The 19,787-nt window shown below is 42.2% G+C and overlaps 1 long non-coding RNA gene across 2 annotated transcripts; it reads right to left on the minus strand.

The window, feature by feature from the left end:
- Positions 1–2,062: 2,062 nt before the first annotated feature.
- On the minus strand, positions 2,063–18,693 carry LOC125484025. Of its 2 annotated transcripts, none has more exons than XR_007262894.1 (3): positions 18,578–18,693; positions 15,962–16,021; positions 2,063–2,172 (listed from the first exon to the last, which is right to left on the minus strand). It is a non-coding gene; the product is annotated as an uncharacterized LOC125484025 (long non-coding RNA). The 2 variants fall into 2 exon arrangements; XR_007262893.1 differs by lacking the exon at positions 2,063–2,172 and adding an exon at positions 12,694–12,924.
- Positions 18,694–19,787: the final 1,094 nt, after the last annotated feature.

Here is a 19,787-nt window from a genome sequence, read left to right on the forward strand (position 1 = left end):
AGCTCGGATATTGTCTGGATCTTGTTGCATTTGAACATGGACTGCTTCAGATTCTAAGGAGTTGAGAATGGTGCTGAATATTATGCAATCAATGGAGACCATCCCACCTCTTACCTAATGATGATTGAAGGTCATTGATGATGGAGATGAAGATGGTTGGGCCTAGGACACTATCCTGATGAACTCCTGCAAGGATGTCCTGGAGCTGAGATGACTGACCTCCAACAACCACAACCACCTTCCTTTGAGCCACATATGACTCCAACCAGCAGAAAGTTTGCCCTTGATACCAATAGATTCCAGTTTTGCTGGGGCTCCATGATGCTACACTTAATCGAATGCAGGGCTGTCACTCTCACCTCACCTCTAGCATTCAGCTCTTTTGTCTATGTTTGAACCAAGGCTGTAATGAGGTCAGGAGATGAGCTGATGCCAAATTGGGCATCACTGGAGCAGGTTATTACTGAGCAGGTGCTCCGAGATAGCACTATTGATAGCACTATTCCATCACTTTACTGATGACTGAAAGTAGATTGATCGGGCAGTAACTGGCCAGGTTGAATTTGTCCTGCTTTTTGTGTACAGGACATTCCTGGGCAATTTTCCACATTGTTGGGTAGATGCCAGCATTAGAACTGTACTGGAAGAGCTTGTTAGGGGAGCAAGTTCTGGAGTGCAAATCCTCAGTACTATTGCTGGAATGTTGTCAGGGCCCATAGTCTTTGTAGTATCCAGTGCCTCCAACCATTTCTTGATATTACTTGGAGTGAATCGAATTGCCTGAAGACTGGATCTGTGATGCTGGAGACCTGTGGAGGAGCCAAGATGGATCATTCACTCGGCACCTCTGGCTGAAAATTACTGCTAATGCTTCAGCCTTATCTTTTGCACTGAAGTGCTGGGCTCTTCCATCATTGAGGATGGGGATATTTGTGGAGCCTCATCCTCCAGTGAGTTGTTTAATTGTGCACCACCATTCATGCCTGGATGTGGCAGAACTGCAGAGCTTTGATCTGATCCATTGGTTGTAGGATTGCCTAGCTCTGTCTATCACTTGCTTGCTTATGCTGCTTGGCACACAAATAGTCCTATTTGGGAACTTGACCAGGCTGACACCTCAGTTTTAGGTATGCATGGTGCTATATCATGGGGCAAGCCTCCTGGACTCGCCATTGAAACAGGGTTGATCCCCTAGCTTGATGATTGAGTGGGGGATATAATGGACCATGAGGCTGCACATTGTGCTGGAGTACAATTCTGCAGCTCTTGAAGGCCCACCATGCTTCGTGGATGCCCAGTCTTCATTTAAGTCTGTCCCTTTTAGCAAGGAGTGGGTGATGGTCACTCTTACCAGTACTATCATAGACTGATGCCTCTGCAGCCGGCAGATTGCTGAGGATAAGATCAAGTACGTTTTTCACTCTTGTTGGTTCCCTCACCACCTGCCGCAAACCCAGTCTGGAATACATCCTCTAGGATCTGACCAGCTTGATCAGTAGTGCTGCCACCGAGCTACTAGGTGATGGGCACTGAAATTCCCGACTGGGAGTACATCTTGTGCTCTTATCAGCACTTCTTCCAAGTGTTGATGAACATGGAGGAATACTGATTCATCAGCCAAGGGCAGACAGTATGTGGTAATCAGCAGGACATTTGCATGCCCATATTTAACCTTAAGCCATGAGATTGCATGGAGTCCGGAGTCAATAGATAAGATGAATAGGAAAGGTCTTATCCCTAGGGTGAGTGAGGTTACAAACTAGGGGCATATATTTAAGGCGAGAGGAGAAAGATTTAAAAGGGTCCTGAGAGGCAACTTTTTCACACAGAGGGTGATTTATGTGTGGAATGAACTACCAGAGGAAGTGGTATATATAGGTACAGTTACAACATTTGAAATACATTTGGATAGGCACATGAAAAGGAAAGGTTTAGAGGGATATGGGATAAAAGCAGGCAAGTGGGACTAGTTTAGTTTGAGAAACTTGATCGGTATGGTCGAGTTGGACCAAAGGGTCTGTTTCCATGCTGTATGACTCTATGACTCCCAGGACAACTCCCTCCCAACTGTACACCACTGCGCCACCATCTCTGCTGGGTCTGTCCTGCCGGTGGGACGAGACATAAGGGTGGCAATGTTGTTGTCTGGGACCTTGTCTGTAAGATGTGATTCTGTCAGTTAAAAAAGAAATTGAAAGAGATTTAGGAACCTTAGTATATTCAACATTCAACATAGGTAGAATAACAATCAAGAAAAGTAAACTGAATTCAGAACTATACAGTCCGAACGGAAAACTACGACTGAGTGAAAGTTACAATCAAATTCTGTAGGAGTGCACTTTGAATATTGTGACACATTGAGGCACTGGTGCCAGTTCCAAGGGAAGCCAATAGGGACCACTTGTGTTAGAATTCTGCAAAAATAAACAAATGAAAAAGTACAGCATGGGAACAGGCCCTTCGGCCCTCCAAGCCTGTGCTGACCATCATGTCCTAATTAATCTAAAAACAAACCTGCCATTTTTCAAACCGTATCCCTCTATTCCCTCTCTATTCATGTACCTGTCTAGGTGCCTCTTAAATGTCTTCAATGTGCCCGCCTCCACCACCTCTTCTGGTAGTGCACTCCAAGCTGCTACCAAAAGTCTCTGTGTGAAGAACTTCCCTCGCACATCTTCCTTAAATTTTTCCCCTCTGACCTTGAACCTGTGCCCCCTTGTAATTGAAACTTCAACCCTGGGAAAAAGCCTCTGACTATCCACCCTATCTATGCCTCTCATAATTTTGTAGAACTCTATCAGGTCTCCTCTCAGCCGCCATCTTTCCAGTGAAAACAATCCTAGTCTTTTTAATCTTTCCTCATAGTCAATGCCTTGGAGACCAGGCAACATCCTGGTGAACCTTCTCTGCACTTTCTCCAAAGCTTCGACATCCTTCTGGTAGTGTGGTGACAAAAACTGCACACAATACTCCAAATGCGGCCTAACAAGGGTTTTATATAGCTACAGCATGGTTTGCCAACTCTTGTACTCCACGCCCCGGGCAATGAAGGCAAGCATGCCATATGCCTTCTTAAATCACCTTGGCTACCTGTGTTGCCACTTTCAGGGAACTATGGACCTGCATGCCCAGATCCATCTGAATGTTAGTGTTCCTAAGGATTCTGCCATTTACAGTATAATTCACACCAAAATTTGATCCTCCAAAATGCATCACCTTGCATTTGTCTGGCTTAAACTCCATCTGCCATTTCTGTGCCCAAGTCACCAATCTATCTATACCCTGTTATATACTTTCACAATCATTGGCACTATCAGCAACTCCACCAATCTTCGTGTCATCCAAAAATTTGCTTATCAGACCATCCACATTTTCCTCCAGATCATTTATATATACTACAAACAACAAAGGACCTAAGACCAACCCCTGTGGAACACCACTAGTTACCGGTCTTCATTCTGAAAAAACATCCTTCCACCATAACCCCTGTTTTCTATGACCAAGCCAGTCATCTATCCATCCATCTGGCCAGGCCACCCCGAATCCCTCGTGATTTTAGTTTTTGTACCAATCTACCAATTTATCAAATGCCTTACTAAAGTCCATATAAGCTACATCTGCAGCCCTTCCCTCACCAAAGAAATCTAGTGAAACCTGAGCCTGCACAGGAATGTAAGATAAAATGCATGGAAAAAAATCCATAAATTCAATTAGAATCATAGAATCATACAGCAGCACAGAAGAATGCCATTCAATCCATATAAAGAGTCCTGGTTCTTTGAAAAAGCCTGATCCTTCACAAGCACCCAGCACCCTTTATTTCATTTTAAGGTATTTATTTGATTCTCGTTTTAAAATTACTAATGAAATTGCTTCCACTGCCCATTCAACCTATGAGCTCCAGATCATAAAAACTAGCTGTGTGAAAAGAATTTCTCAGCAAGAGAATCAGGGGATAGGATGACAAGTGTCCTCATTTGTGTCCTCACTTTATTGACTCCCCTGTCAATGTAAAGAGTCTCTCCCTATCTAATCTATCAAATTTCGACACTTCGATTAAATCCTCCCTTAATCTCCAAGAAACATTTCCCGCCGCTCTAATCTCTCACATAACTCTCCTCATTCTTGGTACAATAAATCTGCACAACGTCTTCAAGGTTTTGACATCAGTACAAGTCACAACTTTGTTCACATCCTTTACATTCGATGACACCGAATTTTACAGCGCAACAGCCCCACACCAGTTTTCACATTGTATGACAGCTTCCTCTCAACACTCTTAACCCTAACAGTTTAGCTTTCTAAAATTGTTTATAATTCAAATATCCAGGTAGTGAAGGATAGAACAGGAGCCTAGACTTTATGAATTACAACCTTTTATTTTTCACTTCCGCTATTTTAGTGTCACAGTGAGTTCCAAGTTCTAACCATGCTCTGAGTAAGTAATTTTTTTCCGAATTCCCTGCTGAATTTGTTGGAGACTATCTGTACATATGACTTCTATTTCTGAATTTTCTTATAATGGAAACATCTTTTATCTGTCCATGGTGTAAAGTTCCTTCCATAACTTGAAGAGTTCTATCAGGGCTTCTCTCAATATACTCTTCTTTAAAATAGAGCTCCAGCTTGTTCAGATAGTTAGACCTTTGAAGTTCTGGGTATCATCTGTGTAAATCTTCCCAAATAACTGAGTCAGACCCACAAGCTGCTTGTCTTTGAGCAAGATTACAGTTTAAGAGGGGGCTGGGGTGCAGTGGGCTGATTGCTGACCGTATCCTGTTAATTCATGCCTGGCTCTAATAACAGTGCAGTAATATAAATGGCACCAACTGTACGTGACTAGGTTAAACAGACTCCACAGTAATTGCACAGAAATACTCTATAATTATTTTCATATTGATGCTATTTTGGGTCTCACTGTACAACTGAATTCAAAATACATGGGGGAGGGGAGGTAGTTGTCAGCTGTGGTTCAAATTTTCTTGAAACTTTTAATTAGTAGCAGGATTTAGGAGGCTGCAACCAATTTTCTCACAGACATTTACTACATTGACCAATTTGCCACCATCATGAGATATAATTACATTGTCTGTTTTGGACCACTCTTGCAGTATTTCTAAACGCAGGGGGGGTCAGAAACGTTGCAACAACATTAATGTTTGATTTGTGTAGTGATGCATTTTTGGTAGGTGGCATGATGAGAGGCGGAATAAACTAAATAGTTCCACTTAAAAGGAGCGCATATTTAAAGGATGTATGCCTACAAATGTTGATGGTGTAGGACATGCTGCTAAAAATACAGGCATGGAATCTTTGGCTTTATAAACAGAAGTGCTGAGCATAAAGATTTGGGTATTATGCTAAAAATGTATAAATCACGGGTGAAGCACCAGTTTGAGTTTTCCGTTCAATTCTGGGCATCAAACTTTAGAAAGGATTTTAAGACTGTTGTGCGTATAACAAAGGTCAGCCAGGTGGAACTCACAGAATATGAGTTCCCTGATTGGGACAGTTAATCTGGTCCAATCAGGCAGCCCTGGCTGACAGATAAGAACAGGAGTGTGAGACATTCTGTTCACTCAGAGTTTGCTCTGAGGGAGCTGGATCAGTGTTAAGGTATCTCCACATGTAAATGAAGGGTGACTTGGTGATAGGATACTGGCCTCTATAGAATTATTTCAGTGATGATGAGAGTGGCATCCTGGCTGGCAAGCCATTATAGTTGCTGCTGATATGTGGACTTGATACAGCAAAAGAGTCCCACTGGGCCTAAATTGAGTAACAGAACTCATAGGCCGGTATTCGGGAGAGTGCACACCTTGGAAAGTCCACTTACATCTGGTTTGGAATAGTTAAATTGCTTGGGAATATCCAAATCAGAACCAATCAAAATAAACATGTGGTTAAATGGTCTCCCAGTTCTAGTAGAGGTTGATAGTGGCATGGCTGTTTCAGTGATCACAGAACCAGTCTTTGCTCTGGACTCCAACTGTTAAGTTTTCACAAGACCTAGGCTAGACTGAAAACTAAAAACTGTAAGTAAATCAGGAAACAAAACAGAAATTGCTGGAAAAGCTCAGCAGGTCTGCCAGCATCTGTGAAAGAAAAAACAGAGTTAACGTTTTGGGTCTGGTGGCCCTTCCTCAAAACTGAACTAAAAACTACACTGGGCAGCTTTCACAGATTAAGGGTACAACTTTGGTTCCAGTCTCTCATGAAAAGCAGCTGGTTCAGTTACCACTGATTGTGGTAAAAGGATTGGGCCCATGCTTGATGGGGTGAAATTGGTTTAGAAAGATTCACCTAAATTGGCTCAACATTATTTGATTAGAACATGGCTGCCTGACTGAAGTCCTAACTAAATACCAGGAGGTTTTTGAGGAAGGTCTAAGGACTATGAAATGAGCCAAAGCCACTTTGCATGTTGACCAGGAAATAATTCCATGATTCTGCAGGACCCGCCCACTGCCATTTGCCTTATGGGTAAAAGTAGAGACTGAGATCAGAAAGCTTGAAATCGAAGGAATCACGAACCAGTGCAGTTTGCAGAATGGGCAATATCGCTTGTACCAATTGTGAAGCCCGTTGGATGGGTTTGCCCTTTTGGCAATATTAAACAAACGGTAAGCCACTTTTCAGAGCTGGATAAATACCTAATCCCTCACAGAGAGGATTTATACTCAAAGCTGACAGGGGGTGGGGGGTGGAGCGGGATGTCCTTCACGAAGCTGGACATGAGCCATGTGTACTTGCAATTGTGGTTCAATGAGGATTCTCGGATGTATGTTACAATTAATATCCATAAGGGTTTGTACCAATATATGAGACTGCAATTTAGGGTATTATCAGCCTGTGCAATTTTTCAGTGGACGATGGAGAACATTTTACTATGTCTATCTCAGGACGCCATTTATCTAGATGACGTGCTAATAACAGGGAAGACCTATAAGGAGCACTTAGAGAACTTGGACATCATCCTTAGGTATTTCTCCGAGGCAGGCGTATGCCTTAGAAGGGACAAATGTGTGTTCTAGGCACCCCAAGTGACCGACTTGGGCTACAGAGTCAACAAGACCAGGTTACACATGTTGAGAGATAAAGTGAGGGCGATCAAAGACGCCCCGGCTCCCACATCTGAACCGGAGCATAGGTCTTTCCTTGGGATGGTGAATTATTATGGAAAGTTCATACTTAATCTGATCTCCATCTTGGCACCTTTGCAACAATTCTCAAAAAAGTCATCCTTGGAAATGGTCACATAGCCAAACCATAACCTTCAGGAAAGTGAAGAAACAACCATCATCATCTGAGGTGTTGGGACACTATGATTCCAAGCGAAACCTGGTATTGACATGCAATGCCTCCCCATACGGCATTAGGGTAGATCATGGTGGCCCAGTGGAGAGGAACACCCACGAGAGTATGCATCCAGGACTTCAGTTAATGCAGAATGTAAATATGGCCAGATAGAGAAGGAAGGTTTGGCAGTTATAGTTGGAGTCAGGAGTTTGCACCAATACCTTTCCAGATGTAAACTTGTAATCATAACGGACCACAACCCCTCCTAGGTCTACTTAAAGAGGACAAGGCAGTGACGCCCATAGCTTTAGGCTGAATTCAGCGGTAGGCTCTAATACTAAGTGTGTATAATTACAACTTAGAATGATGCTCGGGAGGCCAAGTAGCAAATGCAGATGTGTTGAGACGCCTCCCGCTGGCAGATATATCACTGGTGACACTGCCACTGAAAGGGTCCGCAATCGCTTTAAATTTTCTGGACACACTTCCAGTCACAGCTGACATTATCAGACTTTGGATGCAGAAAGATCCGGTCCTGGCAAAACTGAAACAGCTGGTGATGATGGGGAAAACCAAAAGGACATCACAACCGAACTGAAACCTTTTTGGATCCAGAGTGATCAGATCACAGTAGAGGGTGGTATATTATAATGGGCAACAAGACTGATTATCCTGAGCAAAGGTCACCACCAGATACTGGCTGAAGTCCACCAGGTTCATCCAAGGGCTTCCAAAATGAAGATTTTGGCGAGACACTATGTTTGGTGGTCAGGATTGGATGCAGACATAGCTGCATTGGTGGATCAGTACCCAGCGTGCCAACAATGACAAAAATTACCACCAGCAGCTCCCTGACATTCATGGGAATGGCTGGGTAAACCCTGGACTTGGTGACATGTCGACTATGCAGGTTCTTTCATGGACTCAGTGTTCTTAGTCATTGAGCACACCCACTCAAAGTGGCTGGATGTGTGTAGAGTTCATTTGTCAAACACGGGAATGACAAAAGAAAAACTGCGCGCATCTTTTGCAATACACTGACTCCCGGAAGTGTTCACCACAGATAACAGGCCATCATTTACCAGCAGAGAATTTGAGTATTTCTTAAAGTCAAATAGTAATCAACACATAAGGACAGCTCCATATCATCCATTGTCCAATGGTCTAACAGAAAGGGCAGTCCAAACTTTGAAGGCAGGCTTAAAGAAACAACCTACAGCTTCACTAAATACCAAGTTGTCCTGGTTCCTATTTGATTATAGGACCACCCTTCATGCAGCTACAGGGATAGCTCCAGAAGTATTGCTAACGGGGAGAAGACCCTGCACCAGGTTAAATCTGATCTTCCCAGACCTGGGAGTGAAGGTGGGGGGTGGAGGTGTGAAATGGCATCAGGGACGCCAATGCCAGACACAAGACTCTGCTAAGTGAGAGATACAGTTTAGTTCAGGGGACAAAGTTTGATGTCTGAATCATGGGAACCGACCTGCATGGGTAAGCGGCATGGTTGATGCAAGGTCAGGTCCAGTGACGTATAAAGTTCAGGTTGGTGTGATGGTCCTGAACAAGCACGTAGACCATATGAAAGCTGCAAACTTGCAAATGGTGTGAGAGCAAAATGTGTCCAGCTCCTTGACAGCCTTTCCCAATATTTGAAACCCGTGGATTCTCTCTCTCCATCAAGCATTGAAGATACATCAGAATCCGAGATGGACACAGTGGATGTCACCATCTTGATGCCTTTGCCGCCTTAAGAAGAGAATGATTTTCTTCCGAGATGCTCCAGGCATAAGAAGCGAGCTACAGTGTCTTTTCATGTCACCCATATCAGAGGCAGAGTTGGAGGAACCTGATCCGATGCCAAAACGCCCCAGGCAGAGCTACAAAATAAAGAACAGGCCTATGTCCTTGGACTCAGAGAGGAACAGATATGGTGATGGTAACAAAGTCAACCAAGTGGATCTCATAGAATATGAGTTCCCTGATTGGACCAGATTAACAGCCCCAATCAGGGAGCCCTGGTTGACAGATAAGCACAGGAGTATCAGACATCCTGTTCACTCAGAGTTTCCTCTTAGTGAGCTGGATCAGTGTCAAGGACTCTCTATGTGTAAATAAAGGGTGACTTGGTAACAGGATACTGGCATCGGTGGAGTTATTTCAAAGATCTTAGAGAAAGTGCAGAGGAGAATGATACCAGGAATGAGGTACTGAATTACATAAATTAAATGGAAGCTGGATTGTTCTCCCAAGAGAGAGGAGGGTTAAGCAAAGGATTTAGTGGAGATTTTCAAAATCAGATTTAAGGAAATTAGCAAGAGAAGCAGTTATGAGATAAGGAGAAATCATTTTCCTTGCATTGCATTACTGAAAGTGATGGGGCGAGGAGGTTGTATGGGGTGCTGGGAGGCACTATGTAGAAGATTAAGCAATAACTTTCTAAATGGAATTAAACATTTGAAGGAAAGGTCTTTCAGGGATTTGGGAAAACATCAGCAAATTGGAACCAACTGGATGTTTCAAGAAATTGGTATAATGACTGACTGACTGAAAGACCTCCTTCATTGCCATGCCATTTTATGATTTCACCCATTGACCCAATATTCCTGGTAGGAAGCCTCATTCCATCAGAATGTTGGCTGAGGAATTGACACTACAAATAGCCCTACCTCCAACCATGCTTGCTTTGAGCAAAGGTCTTCACTGAGCACTGAATCCCATCCTCACATTCCACATTTCAGTGATCTTGGCTCTCTGTTTAGGAGATTACACTTTCAACCACCAAAACTGGTGCCAACCATTTATGATACAAAACAAATACCTCAGAAGATCAGATTTTCTCCCCTGTTATAGTAGTGCTTATGTTACCAGCATGGTAAACCACAAGCCCAGATCAATATCTCAGAGAATGTGAGTTCAAATCCCACCATGATAGGTTAACAATTTATATTGTGCTATGATTAAAGTGACCATGAAGTGTCCAATTGTTGTAAAATCCAACCAGCTCACTCATGCCAAATAGATAATCTGCCATCCTGGACTAGTTTGGCTTATATTTGACTCCTAGGCCACACCATTATGGTTGACACTTAACTTTCGTCTTAAATGATCTATAAAGTCACCAAGTTGTATAAACTGCTCAAAATGGTAGCCCACTGCCACCTTCTCTGGATAACTAGGGATAAGCAATAAATGCCAGCTCTTGGCAGCAAATGCTGTCAATCGAGGATGAATTAGAAAATCACATTAAGTTCATACAGGGTGAACTCATCAAACTGCAGCTTGAATCCCTTGAGCATCTTGTATTCCACTAATAATATGGTGATTTTTCCAATGTTTTCAAACATTCAGGAAAAGATCAGCTCACCCACACATTATGACAGCTAGAAGATTAGAGACTCTATCACCTCTGCAGCCATATAATCATTTAATTGTCATTGCAGGATTATCATCCTTTCAGCAAAGATTTATTTTTCTAAAATCTGTATTAAGTTTAAGATTTTCTACTCTTGTTCTATGGGTAAGTATGGTGACCATGATTTTATACTGTGTTTGTGGTCTAGCTAGTGCATATGAATGTCTCACCACAATCTCTATAGACTTGATTCCTGTGGATTTAGTTTAATTAGTAGTCTTTAATATTGGACTGTGCTGAGACTGCCGATAAACTCCACAACTTCCACCATTTATTAACATTCTTAAAGAAACTGAAGAACTTAGCCATACTGGACATGTGCCTCCTAATCGATGCTGTCTGTCATAAAGGGCTCTTACATAAAGATATTCTTCCTGTGAATTTCTTAGTAAAAGAAAAACAGATCTTGCATATATGTAGAACAGTTCACTTTAGGAGATCAAAAAACATCTGAGTCAATCATGACTATTGCAATGCAGGGGATGCAAGTCAATTTTCACACAGCAAGTTCTGTGGAATAGCAATGAGAGAAATTACCAGATGATCTAGTTAGAGATGTTAGCTGAGGGATAAATATTGACTAGGTCACTGGGATGTACTGCCTTGCTCCCTTCCAAAATAGAGCCACAGGATCTCTTACATCCATGTAAGGAAGTAAACAGGCTCTGGATTTAGTGTCTCATCCAAAAGACTCTGAGCAGTAATGAAAGCAAAATGCAGCAAATGCTACAAATCTGAAACAAACACAGAATGCTGGAGAAACTCAGTAGGTCTGGTAGCATCTGTGGAGCGAGAAACGGAGTCAAGCCTTAGGTCTGCCATGACTCCTTTCAGAATGGTATGATTATACCATGCCAGAATGACCATATCTGGTCATACCAGAAATGGCATGAGCCTCTTCTTTGTTCTGACTCAAGGTTTCTCAGTCTACAGCACTCTCTCAATACTGCATTGGAGTGTAAGGCTACATTTTGTGGTCAAGGATCTTAAGAGGGGCTTGAACTCACAACCCTTCGGTTCGGAGGTTAGAGTGTTCCCACTGGGGCATATCAAGCACTTAAAGTTTCCATCATTGTGCCAAATATTGATGCAAAATTAATGGCCCTCTACCTACCTCAATTACAATGGTCCCCGTTTCTTTATATTAAGGCAATGCACAGAGGCTGCCAGACCTCCAGAGTTTCTCCAGCATCTTCTGTGTTTATTTCAGATTTCCAGCATCTGCAGTATTTTTCTTTTATATTAATACAATATGTTTAACTTTCCCTAAATTTCTAACGAAACTTCATAAGAGTCAGACCCTCTCCCTTTTCTCTTTCATAGCCCTGGGCATAGTCCAGGAGATTTATTTATCTTCAGTTCTTTACTTGATGAACTATCTCCTCCTCACTAATTTTAAAATATCTTCTAATGTTTGTTCTATGGTATTTGGATAGCAAAATATTACATTTTGACAAATGAATTCAACTGCTATTGATTCATCTTCAATAACTGCATAACTTTAATCTTTTAAGGCTTTAGCTTTCTTTCGAACTAGTTTCTTAGAATCGTAGAATCATATACTGTAAGTGGAGGCCATTTTGCCTATTGTACCCTGCCAATTCTTTGAATGAACTATTTAATTAATTCCACCCCTCTACAGTCTCCCTATAGCCTTGCATTTATTTATTTCTTTTTCAAGTGTGCATCCAATTCTCTCCTGAATGTCACTGTGAACTTCAATTCAGAATAATTTTCTATGCAAAAGAGATTCTCTTTGTTTCTGTCCTGGATGTTCATCATTTATCTTAAAACACCTGGTTCTTACAAAATAAAACATCTTGTAATTTTGAGCACCTCCATTAAATCTCCCTTTAACATTTTCCGCTGTAAGGAGAATATTTACAGCTTCTCTAGTCTTTCCACAGAACCACAATGCCTCAGACCTGATGCCACTTATATAATTACATACAATAACATGAAAATGAAATTAAGTTCAATTCTGGTGCTGAAAAGCTTTTTATTAATATCTCTCTAGTGTCCTTTTTACAGCCATAATATTTTTACTAACCAATTTGAACATTTATTAACGTATAAACCTTTCAAAATCTTTCCTTGGAAGGCGATATCTGGAACATGGACGAGGTCATATGTGCAGGCCAGTAAATTTAACATCTGTTGTAGGGAGAGTCTTTGAAATTGTCGCTAGAGGTTTAGTGCACAACCACATGCTGTACAAAAGAAACAGTGTACAAAAGCAACAACATCAGAACACAAGAAATAGGTGGAATTTAGGTCATCTGGCACCTTGAACCTGCTGCGTCATTCAATAAAATCATGGCTGATCTGACTGAATCTGACAAAGTGATGACAAATCTTCATAAGTCACTGGGTACACCTCAGTGGAATATTACGTCCAATTCTGGGCAGCAACTTTCTCGTTTACCTTTTGAAGTGAAGATGACTAGACTCATAATCTGAGACGTTTGACAGGATTGCAGTTAGTCCGCAGGTGACTGTTAAGACTGAACTGTGTACAGATAATTCTCCCCCAAAAAGGACAGGATATTGCAGATGACTGAGTTTTGGATGAGTTTGACAGGTTATGTGAGACAATTTTAGTGTAACTAGCACAAGAACTAGAGGCTAGATCCATCTTCACCTCTCACCTTTTTGATGCCACCTCCTTCCCATAGAAGCCCAACAGTACCTCCTTTTAAGCCCAAACCTTTGAAGGTTTTTGAATGAGCCACAGTGAAGTTCTCAGCTATACTTTTCTTAAAGCTGAATCTTAACCCCTATTAGATGATCCGACCTGAAACTCCAGGTAAAAATATTTCTTTACACATGATCCATCCAACTAATGAACTGTAAATCAAACCCAACACTTTCTTAATGAAATGTAGCTCACCACTCTCCTGCAATCTTCAGCCAGACTTAGTATTCAATTGCAAAGCACATGGTGTATTACCCGTGTTTGTCAAGTGTTTTGTGCTATGAATAGATACTTTGTGAGCTGACACCACATATAACTGAAGGCTCAATCTGCAAAAGGATCACTGTACAGCAGCAAACACTACTAAAACAGGTGACCTGGTCATTTATCTCATTGCTGCTTGTAGGGCTTTCCTGTGCACCAAACAGTTGTTCTTCAATATAATTGAGACAATGGGTTGAAAATTGAGAGTGGTGAGGGGTAGCAGACTGCTCGGTCCCAAGAAGGGAAGCCGACATATCAGAAAGAAGCCTGCCCAGCAACCATGACATGCTATAGGCAAGCTACATTGCCTAATTTTGTCGATCACTGGGGAGGAAGTGCTGCTTATGGTAATTGCCAGTCAATATGATTGGCCAGCAGCTGAGCAGTACAGGCGATGCCATGACCTCAGTCTTGGCTGCTGTTGGTACCGTAGGCAGGGCTACAAAAAACACAGCATGAATACAAGTTAAGTCCAGAGTATTGAGTTAGGAGAGTTTGGAAAACTTAGGGTTGGGGGAGTGGTGGGAGTTCAGCAGGTAGTGTTTTCAAGCAGATGTTTGGGAAGGAAAGGGGCTACTATCTTTAAGGTGAGGGTCCCTGATGCACAAAGAGCTCCCCCACCCGCTCCCCGAAGACAGTACCACCCTTTATTCCTGCTGTTCCGTACACTTCTTTAACATAAAATCACTTGTCCACCCTCATAAGGACGCCCACGCCAAACAGATCTTGTGGTGGATCGAGCATTATCGGCTTTTAACAAGCCCAATTTGACTCTTAATTGTTTATTTACAAATGGTAGGCAGGCTGCCAATTTTAGAGGGGTGGGAAGGTGGGGACCTAGCCACCTAATCTATTTTATGTGTCCACCTACCCGAAACATCCAGCAGGCCCACATGATTTCTAGCCCAACATTTAAAACTTATCCAATTGGCTGTGAAGCACTTTGGAGAGTCTGGAGGTTGTGAAAGACACTAGATAAATTCAGGACCCCTCACCTTTTTATCACACTTTTCAAAATGAAAAGTTCACCTTTAACTTACTCTTACAAACAGACAAGCTAGAAAAGCCAAGCTGCAAGTTCCCACAAACTCCAAATGAATGAATATCTATCTAAAATAAAACAAATAATTGTGGATGCTGGAGATCTGAAACAAAAACAAGAAGTGCTCAGGAGAAACTCAGGAGGTCTGGCAGCAACGTGGAGAGAAAAACAGAGTTAATGTTTTGAATCCAATGACCCTTCATCAGAATGTTCTACTGAAGTGCCACTGGACTTGAAAAACTGTTTTTGTCTCCACTGTTTGTGCTAAATCTCCTGAGTTTCTCCAGCACTTTCTGTAGATTGCTCTGTTTTAGTGACTTTGGGGGAGGAATAATTCTTTGTCTGCTTAATGGGGAAAATATCTTCAAACTGTGCTGTGGGATCTTTCACATCCACTTTATTCAATTTAATGTGTCATCTGAAAAACTGCAACTCCAACAATGTAGCATGCTTGCAGAACTCCACAGGAATGTCAAGCTAGATTGTGTGCACAAACCTTAGAAACGGGACTTAAATCCACAACCTTTTTCAATAGATATAAGAGTACTACAATATTAATCCAAAAGTATTTCAACATGGTTAAAGTGAAACAGAATTTCTGTAAATATGTTGTTTATACGTCTTTAGAAAATTCTTCCAATAACTGTGGGCTCATGAACTGGTGGCCAGAATTTAATAACTTTGCCCATGGTGAATTTGGTGGCAGGATGGCATTTAACCAGGTGGGAGGGTGGCAGTTGGGGACCCTGTCACCTTCTGATCCCCACCTTGATTAACTCCATTCCAGATGGCCTACCTGCCCAGCCACCAATGAAGCCTTTAAGAGGGCTATCAATGTCCACTTAAAGGCCTAATCTGAAGAAGAGTTATACCAGGCTCACAATGTCAACTCTGTTTCTGTGTGCACAGATTCTGCCAGACTGGCTGCATGTGTTTGTTTGAGATTTTCAGCATCTTCCATAATTTTTTTTCATAACAGCCTAATTGTACTATATTAACCACCCCCACCCTCCCCAACACCACCCCCTCCCCGCTGGGGACTTGCCGTGTGGGGAGCACAACACACAAACTGTGCAAATTGCTTCTAGGTTCCCTCATTTAAAGCCCCTCATTGTTAATTGAGGGACCTGGCATCATGAAGGTTGGAGGTGGGGATTGCTGCTGAGGGCCACACTCCTGAGAATGCTACTAATCCCTCTCTCACCTGTGACCTTCACCTCATGATGCTCCTCCCACCATCACTCACCTGTGGCCTGGGTCCAGAGATGAAGCTAGGTGTGCATCGTACTGGCAGCAGCCACTCCCTCTGTGGGTGACAATGGCGTTTATTAGAGTTGCTAGCCTTTGATCGATCACAGTTCTCAACAAAGTGTAACTTATCCCAGGGAATTTCCTAGAATCTGGTGTGTGAATATAGTCCAGCCTACATTTAACTCCTTATCCATGGAAATGTGGTTGACTCCTATATGGCCCAGCAAGCCGCTAGGTTGACTGCTACGAAGTCTGATTAAAAAAAAAAATGTAACTGGCTCTGCAAACGCAAAGCTTTGTCCCTGTGAAGTCTCCTTACTTACATGAGCCAAAACTGGAAGAGTTATCCACTGACTAGTCAAATAGCAGCTTGATGTAGGTATTCTCATAGAATCATACCAGACAGACAATGTCCGAGACACCACCATGACCGCTCAGAGAAGTGGTGACACAGTGGCATACAGTCAGGAAGGAGTTCTCCTGGGAACCTTCAACATTGACTCCAGACATGAAGCCTCATAGCCTCAAGTCAAACATGGGCAAGGAAACCCCCTGCTCATTACCATCACCTGACCACCACACCTCTCCACCATCTACAAGGTACAGGCCAAGTGTGTGATGGAATACCCTCTATTTTACTGGATGAGTGCAAAAATACTCAAGAAGGTGGAATACCATCCAGGACAGAGCAGCCTGCTTGATTAGCACCCCATCTGTCAATAACATTCACTCTCTCACCACTGATACACAGTGGCAAGAGTGTGTACCAGATGCAATGCAACAATTCACCAAGCCTCCTTGGATAGTACCTTGCCAACCTGTGACCTCCACTACCTACAAAAACAAGGGCAACAGATATATGGGAATACCACAACCTGCAAATTCCCTTCCAAACCAAACACCATCGTCCTTGAAACTATAATCACCAGTCCTACACTTAGTTTGGTCCAAATACTGGAATTCCCAAAATAAATGCAATAAATAAATCACCTACATTCTGCAAATTCATAAAATAATAAAACACAAGAGTTAGGACAGGTTGCATAAACTGGAACAAAAACAGAAATTGCTGTAAAAACTCAGCAGATCTGGCAGCATCTATGGAGAGAAAGCAGAGTTAATGTTTCAGGTTCAGCGACCCTTTTTCAGTGCAGGTAAATCACTGCTTCACCTGGACGGTACATCTGGGGCCCTGGATAGTGAAGCGGGATGAAGTAAATGGGCAGGTGTTACACCTCTTGCAATTGCCTCGGAAGGTGCTGTGTGGATATGGGGAGTATTAAGAGTGGAGGAGGAGTGGACCAAGGTGTTCCAGAGAGAATGTTCCCTCCGGAAGGCTGACAAGAGAGGGGAGGGGAATGTATGTCTGGTGGTGGCACCCAGCTGGAGGTGGCGGAAATGGCAGCTAATGATCTTTTGAATGTGGCTGCTAGCGTGGTGGAAGGTGAGGATGAAGGGAACCCTACTGATGTTGTGGGAGGGAAGAGAAAGGTTGAGGGCCAAAGTGCAGGAGATGGGTCAGATATGACCGGGGACCCTGACAATCGCTGTGATGTGGAATCCTTGTTGAGGAGGAAGGTGGACATTTCGGAGGTCCCCTTGTAGAAGCTGGCATCATCAAAACAGAAACCCATCAAGAATACTGATAGGGTCACCCGGTCCTCTCCCCATCCCATCTTCTGCATACATACCAACCATTTCCTAGCTACAATCAGTTCTGAAGAAGGGTCACTGGACCTAAAACATTAACTCTGCTTTCTCTCCACAGTTGCACATTTCACTGGAGAGTTTTTCCAGAAATTTCTGTTTTTGTTTCTGATTTCCAGCATCTGCAGTTCTTTGGCTTTTGGATTTGTATTATTATGAGTATCACAGAGGTATTCAAACTGATTAAAGGAATTGATAGGGTTTTTCCCCTGGTGGGGGAATCTAGGTCAAGATGTCATAACATTAATGTTTGATTTAGGCTATTCCAGAATGATGTCAGAAAGCACATATTTGCACAACAGATAGTGGAAATACTAGAACTCACTCCTCAGTAATTAATGTAAGGTGGTATGGTTGATTCAAAACTTCTGCATTGAGATCATTGGATTTTTGTTGTATAAGCACATTAAGGTATATGAAACCAAAATGTATAACTGAAATTGAAGGTGGATAAATAAAATTGAGCTTTGATTTAATTGAACGCAGATCAGGCTCAAGGGGCTGAATGGCCTAGCACTGTTCCTATGTAGAACACTGTTTTAATTGCCTGCTCCTTCTTAATGGAACAAAGTCAAAGAAGATTTGCCTGTTAATCCATCATGATGAAATTTCAGGTTCAGGTTTTAAAACTCAGTGTTCCAACAACTGTTTCATCATTCTTCATAGGAAATGAAGTGTTTCATCCAGATCAAGAATCACAGACTTTACTAGACTCTAAGTCAGACTGGTTCAGCACTCCCAATGCAACTAAAAACAAACAAACATACTGTCACTTAGATCATTGCAACAATACATCTACCAGTAATAGAATGGCGTCTTTGGTATGAAACTACTTCAGAAAATCCAGCAGAATAAGATATTTCATTGGGAACTCCATGCATAGGTTCCATCTGGATTCTCCTACCTCATCATTCCGCCACACATCAGCAACACTGAATCAAACAAGTCTTCTCACAAGCTTCTAGAAGGTTTCCTCGCTTCTTCCTTTGTGCAAAACATTTTAGTAAGTCAACTTGTATAATTTAACAAGCTTCTCTCCCTTCCCCACCCCCTTCCTTCCTTTTCTTGGCAGCAGACGGAAACCAGATGTTCCGATATTTTCATTCTCTTTGCAAAATTTTTGTCAATTTCTGCCACTTTGGATGAGGCTGCAAACAGTCCAGTAGTTGTTCTTGGCTCTGAGAGTAATGAGTGAACGAGCACCTAAATACTTTGCAAAATGTTTCGACTGTAGCATACTGCTCTGAACAAAACACCTATTCACTACCACAGATCTTCAGTGAACAACTCTTGATATTAGAAACCGTGTCATAGAACATTAGTCATGTGTCAACTTTACTGACCACAGCCAGTTCATATACACTAACATTCAACTGTTTTTTAAGTATGTTTGCTATTTTTTGTTTTACAAACTTTCAAGGACCTGGTTGGAAAAAAAACTACCTTTACTCAAACACAGCTGGACCTGAAGTATTTTCTATAACTTCAGGGTTGGAGTACAGATGCGTTGCCAAGGTTACAAGGCGCCAGATGTAAACAGGCACAGGAAATGCTTGCCGGGAGGTAAATTTGCAAGAAGCATTCTATTTAAAAGAAAGAACTTATAAAAAATTTCCATGGTCCAAGAAAGATGAGAAGGCTGTTGAAATCACTCAGAAAGCAATCAAAGTTAAATGGAATGCATTGCATCAAGTATACAAATTATCTGGGTAAACTTCTAAACATTCAGCATCTCTGACAATTATTTAATGTCTCAAAGTAAATTCTGTACTTGGTGCTACACTGCCAAATAAGTAATAAAATGTCAATAAATAATGACAAATGACAAGTCAGTATTTGCTGTCAGCTATTTCACTGCTTACATAAATTGAGCAGGCACCTCCGTAAAGAAATAGTTCACACAGAGAAGGGGGAAAAAGCATACAAAACTATCTGCTCCTATCCATCACCAATACCAACTATCCACATGTGGGGTTGAACGTTTAGCCCTGATGATAGCCATGATCAGAGGCAAGCAGGCACTAATGAAGCACAGATAGTAGGAACTGCAGATGCTGGAGAATCCGAGACAACAAGGTGCAGGGCTGGATGAACACAGCAGGCCAAGCAGCATC

This window comes from Rhincodon typus, chromosome 9, assembly GCF_021869965.1.
Source record: "Rhincodon typus isolate 14 chromosome 9, sRhiTyp1.1, whole genome shotgun sequence".
Lineage (NCBI taxonomy): Eukaryota > Metazoa > Chordata > Chondrichthyes > Orectolobiformes > Rhincodontidae > Rhincodon > Rhincodon typus.